Raw genomic sequence first — 8,375 nt, 5'->3', positions numbered from 1 at the left:
TGCACCTGTCCACTGAGCCTCAGGCCTCTTAACCCCTGACCTTCACGCTGTGGTCTGGGGAAGGGAGGCTGAAAGCTCATCTCTAGATCTGAGAAGATATCAGGCAGCTGTTAGGCCCGGCCTCTGCTCCGTCCTGAGTCTGAGCAGGGGCCCTCCCAGGACCACCTTTCACTCAACCCTGGCCTCTTTCATCACACATGTGCCCACAGTGGTTAGGACTGGCACAGGGGACCCCCAGGGAGGGGCCCAGCTCTCAAGGTGTGGGGCTGACCTACCGGACCCAGCTTAACCTCCATGCCGCCATCTGGCTCCAGCCTTCGTTGGAGGACAGGACCCTCCCCAGAACACCGTGACTGGGTCCAGAATTCCCTGCAGGACCCCCTCCTCCTAGGGCCACTCTTGACCCCAAGGAGACATCTTCCAGGGATCCTCTGGAGTCTTGACTGACCAGGGCAGTTCACCCCCGCCCCCACATATTTCCCCCTGTTCTTGGGAAATAGAGCCTTCTGCATACGGGGGCTCAGAGCAGCTTTCCTCTGGGGGACCAGGTATCCTCACCCTGGCTGTCATAGCCTTCCCAAAAGTACTTGTGTCCGTATGGCGCCTGAGCCCGCACGTTCCTCTGCACTTCTCAGACTGGAGTCAGGCCAGAGGGACAGAATTCTGGCATTGGGATCATCGCCACCTGGCCCTCAGGCTTGGCGACCCCGCGGAGAGCGAAGGTGGGGCCGGCGGCTGCAGCTCCTCCTCTGGCCCGAGGAGGCCCCGCCCCCGCCCGCCGGCCTCCGCGGCGCCATCGCTTCTCGAGGTTCCCCCGCGCGGGGCCCTCGGCTGCTGCTGCCGCCCGCCGCCGCCGCCGCTGCCGCCGCCGCCGCCGCCGCCAGGGAGGGAGAGGGGGTCATAAATAACCCGCGGGGCGGCGCGGCCGGCGGTGCAGACGGTGACCCGAGACGTCCCCAGGGAGCGCGGGGGCGGCCCACAGACCCTGATGCCCCCGACCCAGGCTCTGCCAGCCTTGATCGCCCGGCTGGCGCTGGCCGGCCGGTCCAAAGCTGGCGCTCCCTCCCATTCTGGAGTGCCCGCCTTCCTCCCCTCCAGACCACCCCCTCAAAGCCCCCTTTTCATCCATTCCTTCACCAATCAATCACTTATTGAGTACCAGATGTGGTAAAACCCCAGGAAGAGAGACCTAGAGGTGAGGCTGGAAAATACAGAAGAAAGCAGTGGGTGGCTGAGACCACAGGTGCAGGGGCACCTTCATTCAGCCTCCAATTTTCCTGTGCTCACCCCGGGTACCTTAGGGGGTAGGAGAGCAGGCCCAGACCCGCCCAGACAGACGGCATGCCAGGACAGATCACAGGGGCCCCACAGGTGTGGGCACAGCCTCACACACATGCCCACACAAGCACGCACAGCAACCAACAGATCCATGCCTTCTCAAAGGCACACAGACAGCAGCCCACATGCATGCTCACAGCCACACGCACACACAGCAGCTCCCAAAGCTGCTGGCACAGGACAGGTGCAGACATGGATGCTGACATCCTCAGCGCAAATATGCACAGACGGTGTGTGTGCTAACTTATGTGACAGCCAAGATGGAAGACACCACCAGTACCTATGCACGAAACATACACAGACACACGGGCCTGCAGCATGAGTACCAGATGGATATGGTTGTCATGTCCAAGACAGCTTGTCCAGTTAAAGGGTCTCATTTGCAGCACCATTCCATCAGGAAAGGGTAGATGGGAGGTCAGAGGTGAGTGGCACAGTGGCTCCCTCAGACACCCCTGCAGAAATGGTCAGAACCTTCAGGAAGCATCTGTTACTGGTTCCAGGTCAGACACAGGAGGGGCCACCCTGCTGTGACATGCCTCGCTTTTGGCCAGCTGTGAGTTGGCTGCAGGCCATGCTGTCTCTCTCTCAGGAAAGTAGGTGTTTCTGAGGCTGGTCTGTCCACTGACCTTTTGTTGTTGTTCAGTTGCTAAGTTGCATCCAACTCTTTGCAACCCCATAGATTGCAGCATACCAGGCCTCCCTGTTCCTCCCCATCTCCCAGAATTTGCACATGTTCATGTTCATTGAATCAGTGTTGCTATCCAAGTATCTCATCCTCTGCTGCCCTCTTCTCCTTTCACCTTCAATCTTTTCCAACATCAAGGTCTTTTCCAATGAGTCTGCTGTTCACATCAGGTGGCCAAAAGTATTGGCGCTTCAGCCTGAGCATCAGTCCTTCCAATGAGTATTCAGGGTTGATTTCCCTTGGGACTGACTGGTTTGATCTCCTTGCTGTCCAAGAGACTCTCAAGAGTCTTCTCCAGTACCACAGTTCAAAAGCATCAGTTCTTCAGCATTCAGTCTTTTTTATGGTCCACTGACCTTCATGTAATTCCATTTAAAGAAGTAAAAAGTTAGGGCCTGGTGTCCCGACTTGGGGCACCCACGGGGTGCACACTGTTGGTTCCACGTGCCATGATATTCACCTGCTGTTTTACACATGCTGACATGTGCACAGCTTCTCAGACAGATGAAGTGACCCCAGACGTAAGGACAGTGGTACACATGTGCTTGACAAACTACAGAATACACTGGGTACACTGATGCCAGCACAGAGGGAGCTGTTGTCTGCTCACATGGGTGGGTGTCTTAGCTGCCACTGGCTCTGCATGCCTGGTCCCTCCCCAGGAGTGAAAACACTCACTGGCATCACTGGGGCAGCCTGCTCAGTGCCGTGGCCCTGCTTGGGCCTGAGCTGGGCTGGGGAGGCTGAAGCAGGCAGTGGAGAGAGCAGACCCTGCAGTGTCCTGAGACTCGGGTCCTCCTGGCCAGCCACTGTGTGACAAAGCCCCCTCTGCCCTTATCATCCCCTTGGTTTCCCCATCTGAAAATGAGAGAGGGACTCAACATCTGTGGGGTCCCCTTTGGCTTGGAGCAGACAGGGTGAAATGTGACTTCAGGGGCCCTGGTCAGTACTGTGACGAGCCCTGGCATACCCTACATGTTTTCTCCATAAATGGTCTCAGAGTGCAGAAGCTGGAGGCTTCCGCCTGAAAGTGGGGCCAAGTGAAGGGATGGGAGTCCTCCAGGACCCTTAGAGACACCTACTGTGCCATCCTCAAGGCATCAGTCAAGGATCCAGGGGGCAGTAAGAGGGGGCTTATGGAAGAGGGGACCAGGTAGGCTCTCTGCCAGGCTGCTGGGTGCAAACTGAAGCAGAGAGGGCATCCAGGCAGGGACCCTGAAGACCGAGAGAAGCTGGAGCTGAGGCACTCATTCAGGGGTGGTAGCAGAAGTCACTGCCTCCAGGCCCAGCTCTGCGAGGCTCCCAGGCTGTGCAGGGAGACCAGACTGGCCCAGCAGTAACCATTTATATGATGGACTTCCTGTGGAATGTGAGCTCCTGGCAACAGCTCCCCAGACACACTCATGTGTCAGTGTGAGGACTGTCCTCGGGGCCGTCACCATGTGACCCACTTCCAGCCCAGCTTGGCCTCCCGGCCTGGGACAGCTCCACCCCTGTTCACCTCTTCTCCCAGCACCTGCCCACCCTACTGTCCCAGAAGCGCCTCCTCACCAGAGCGAGAGAAGAAACTCAGGAGGCTGGGAGACCTTCCTGCAGGAGTCAGAGTGAGGACCCTTGGCTGTCAGCAGGTGTGCAGAGTGAGGGGGGAGGTCAGAGCCCAAGGACAGGTATGGTCCACTGTTCTGAGGTCCTGGCAAGGCTTGCATCCACTCCTGCGTGAAGAAGCAACCATAGACCTTGGAGGAGGTCTCAGAGACAGGCTGGGACTGGCTGAGCCCTCCAGTCCCCTGTCTCACTTTCTTTCCACAAAGTGCCTTCTCTTTGCTACATAGGGGGGTCACCAGCATTTTGTTCTCTGGGACCTTTGAGGGCAGAACTCAAGCATAGGGGAAGCAGATTAGAATCTCAAAGAGAAACAGCCAGAGGTACCTGGAAATGGCTTTCACTCTCTCTGTCCTGGGTAATGGGCTCCTTGACACCCCCCTGTCACTCCCGGCTGCTCTCCAGGGTGCCTGCGTCATGGTCAGTAAGTGGGGTCAGAGGTACTGAGGAACCTCATGTAAACCACTGTTGCTTTGGATTCCCATTCATTTTTCTTTCTTTAATGAAACTTGTACCCCAACAGAATTTACAGGGTTTCACTGTGCAGTTGGCTATATACTTTAAGGTCTCATCCACCTGTGCCTTGGTGGGATTGCTGCTCTGCACCTGCCTGCACCAGGAGGAGGAGTGGGTGGTCTGAGCTTCTCGGACACAGTCTCGCCACAGGGTCACTTGGAGAGCCAGCAATCACTTTGTCGGCATAGATTTGTCCATTAGGGGTTTTCAGAAGTAAATAGCTTAGATGGACAGTGAGTTTTACTGTTTCTCCCCACAGCTCTGGCCCAGGCTGGTGTTCTGAGGTCATAGGTTTAGCCTGACCCCATCCCAGGGCAAGTCTTGGACTCCCATTGCCAATGAGCCCATCTCTCCAGGACAGGTTGAATCAGTAACATCCTGTGGGGTGCTTTGATCTTTGTGGGCGCTGTCTGAGTGTGAGCTGCTGAGCTCTCCATGAGCCCATCTTGTCTTCTGTGCTGATGTCTAGGGTGTCACAATGGGTGGCCCTGGGACACACATGTCCCTGGAGTTATGCACAGTGCCCCGCATATGGACCCAGAAGTGGGCTGGTTGAAGGGCACAGCCTGGTACTGGCTGAGATCCTGAGTAGAGCCCATGTGCCAAGGCCAGACCACACCTACCATAGACGTGGGAGGGCAGCAGCTCCAGGCCTCTGTCCAAGGCCACAACCTGACGTGTTCCTCAGAGCATTTAACAGAGTCCTAGGTTGGCACTGGGGGCTTCCCACCTGCAGACTGGGAAAGTGGGAAGACTGCTTGGAGGCCACTGAGAATGGGAGGAGAAGAGGCAGTTGACAGAGCTGGGGCTTATATAGGGTGTTTTCACCTTTGTGTAGAGGATTGCAGGCATCTCCAAATATGGGGTCCTCATGCCCCGCCAGGTCAGAGGACCCCAGTCTTTGATGCTCTGTGTACATCAGAGGCCAACAGATTCTCCTTCCAGAACAGACACACCACCCTCCTGGATTAACTGGCCTTGTCAAAATCTGAGAGTTTGCCCCATGTCAGCAGTTGTGTAACTTTCTGTCTGAGGTCCAGTTGGTATGTGTGGGTTCCTGAGCATCTAAGGCCTCAGAGATGGGACAGGTGATTCAGAATTAGTAAAGAGTAAAGCTATTACTTGGGTTGGGTCATCCCATCTTCCAGCCAGGAACATGGCCTTCAGGAAACTTGTCAGCTTCTGCTCAACACAATATGCTGTCTAGGTTTGTCATAGCTTTCTTCCAAGGAGCAAGCACCTAGACAGCATATTAAAAAGCAGAGACATCACGTTGCCAACTGAGGTCTGTATAGTCAAAGCTATGGCTTTTCCAGTAGTCATGTACAGATGTGAGTATTGGACCATAAAGACAGCTGATCACTGAAGAATTGATGGTATCGAACTGTGGTGCTGGAGAAGACTCTTGAGGGTCCCTTGGGCAGCAAGGAGATCAAACCAGTCCATTCTAAAGGAAATCAACCCTGAATGTTCATTGGAAGGACTGATGCTGAAGCTGAAGCCCCAATACTTTTGGCCACCTGATTCAAGGAGCTGACTCACTAGAAAAGACCCTGATGCTGGGAAAGGTTGAGGGCAGGAGAAGGGGGCAACAGAAGATGAGATAGTTGATTAGCATCACTGACTCAATGGACATGAATTTGAGCAAGCTCCAGGAGATGATGAAGCACAGGGAAGTCTGGCGTGCTACAGTCCATGGGGTCACAAAAAGTGGACATGACTTAGTGACTGAACAACAACTACCTGCTCACCTTCAAGACTCACAGCAGCATCCCCTCCTCCAAGAAGCCTCCCAGGATCACCTCCTCTCCTGGTGGGGCCCCAGTGTGCCCCCAGAACACCAGCATACATCCAGTCTCCCAAGTTTCCTGCTGTGCTGCCATGGCCCTGGGCAGGCCCAGGTACTCAGAGGTGCTCCAATTAAAGCAAACTCAGAGTGGGTAGGAACACAGTGCTGCTGGCTTGAAAGGGCCAGATGGAGCTCCTACTGTGCTGATTTGGGTGGCTTCACTGAGTGGTAGTGCTGGCAGGCTGGGCCAGAAGCTGGGCTGGAAGTGTTGGGAGCAGAGGGAGAGAGTATTGGCAGAGACTGAATTCTTGAAGAAGGACTTGTCCTCCAGGGAGGGGCAGGCACGGTCAGCAGACATCATCCCCAATCCTGGGCAGCAGGAGCCCAGGCCCTGCTGGGTGGCCTGAAGATGTCAAGACCTCCCCATATCCATCTCTGGGGATCCTGGTGGTTAGGTGTCTGCAGCGTCTAACAGCCGGGCCAGGCCGCCATGTCTCTGGAGCTGCGTCCTAGATGCTCTTTCTCTGGGCCCCTCCTCCAGCCCTTTGTCCCTCAAGATGCCCAGGCATGTGCAGCTGCCTCCCCCACCCCTGAACTCCATTCTGGCGCTGGCCAAGCTCACGAAGCTCCACCACAGGGGGAGGGGCACACATGGACACACACCTGGATGCACATGGGGTCTCCCTATTGACCTTCCAGTGCCTAGCCTGGGGGTCCAGCTGTGGCTGCTCATTCTGATGCTATGGGGATGGGGGTCTAGGGGATGCCATTGTACCCATGATGGCAAAAAGCACCATCAGGCCCATCTGAACAGCACGGGAGGATTCCAGAGACCTCCCTCCCCCACCCCACCTCCACTGCCTGCAGCACTGAGGCCAAGACTAATAAAACACCCACCTCACAGGAGACAGCTTTATCTTGTTGATCGGAAGTCTGCCAGCCCAATTTATGATGGAACATAAGCTCTCCAAATCTGAATTTATGTGCTGTAGTATAACGAGAGGTCAATGAGATTAAAAGTGGGCTCGTGAGAGGACCACAGGCAGCTCACTCCTCGGTGCCGAACAGAAAGCCTTACAGCCCCTGAACCCAAGGGAGGCGAGGGCCCAGTCCAGCAGCAGGACAGGAAGAGGGAGGGCAGGGGAGAGAACAGTCCATGAGGCAGGTGGTGACGGGGGAGGAAGACCAGGAGGTGGCAGGAGAAGCAGAGGGAAAGGGGCACAGGCCTGGGGCCGGAGGAAGCAAAAGTGGCCTGGAATATCAGAGGGGCTAGGGTGAAGGAGACGCACAGGTAGGGCCAGGTCTCCCTCGGACCAGGAACCCCCTGGTCTGAGGACAGGTAGGAGGGGGCCCTGAGAGGGCTGAAGGACTGAATTCTGACCCTGGCCCAGGACCCGTGGTCTGAGGAGGTTTCGATGGGCACGTGGCAACTTAGGTCTTGCAGCTTAGGCCCATTCCCCTCCCCAACCCCCTCTTTCTTCAATACCCGCTTGGAGTCACGGATGATGGTGAGGGAGGGGGTGTGCTCTGGTGGGGACCTGGGCCCCAGCCAGAGTGAGGCTGGCTTTTGGGCTCAGGCTAGAGCCTGACTTCAGAATTTATACAAATAAATGAAATGAAAAGTGCTGGCAGCCCTGATCTGATTACAGAGTCATTCATTCTCTGGTCGTTAATAATTTGTGCAATAAAGGATTGCGGCCGCTCAGTGAGGAGGAGGCTGTAGCCCAGCCTTCCCTCGGCGCCGGGGCCGCGGGAACTGGAAACATAAATTATTAGTTTCTTATCGCTCAGCCCGCCATTGCTCATGCTGCCAGGGGCCTGGCAGGAGCCGGTGGCGGTCCTGCCGCCTGCCTGGGCCTGGCTCTCAGCTGCTGCTGGCTGTGGAGACTCTGGGAGGCCCCTCGTCTTCCCTCCCCCAACGCTTAATGCAGGACCCTGAAGCCTCAGCCTTGGAGAGTTTGCAGCTGGTGCCAAGGACAGCTCTGGAGCAGGTGGAGCTATGGGCTTTAGCTCTCATGCCCTGGACCTCAGCCTTCCCCCCAGCCCTCTCCGCGCAGGCCTCTGTCAATGAAGCCTCATCACTAGAGGCTGGTAAAGTTGCATGCTTGGACCCTGGTACTTGCCCAGTCAGTGCAGAGGTCACTATCATCAACAAAACAGAGGCCCACGCTCCCGCCCCCCACAAAACACCACCCAGGGTGAAGGAAAGATTGGTGTCTGGGTTCACATCACCTCTTCCAGGTGTGTCTGTGCCTCCCTGGGTGGCACTCAGGGCAGGCACCTGTACGGTGTGTGATTCCTGCAGGCGTGGCACCATTCACTCCCTGCTCATCCTGTCTTGCTGTGTCCAGCACTGGGCTCCTGGTCAGGCAGGTGTGCAGCAAGCAGTCTAGATATGTGGCTGGTGCTGTAGGAGTTGCCCAGTGCTAAGCCATGGCAGGG

This window comes from Moschus berezovskii, chromosome 17 (assembly GCF_049115385.1).
Source record: "Moschus berezovskii isolate FMDL1 chromosome 17, NW_MosBer_1.0, whole genome shotgun sequence".
Lineage (NCBI taxonomy): Eukaryota > Metazoa > Chordata > Mammalia > Artiodactyla > Moschidae > Moschus > Moschus berezovskii.
This window is presented reverse-complemented; position numbering follows the sequence as displayed.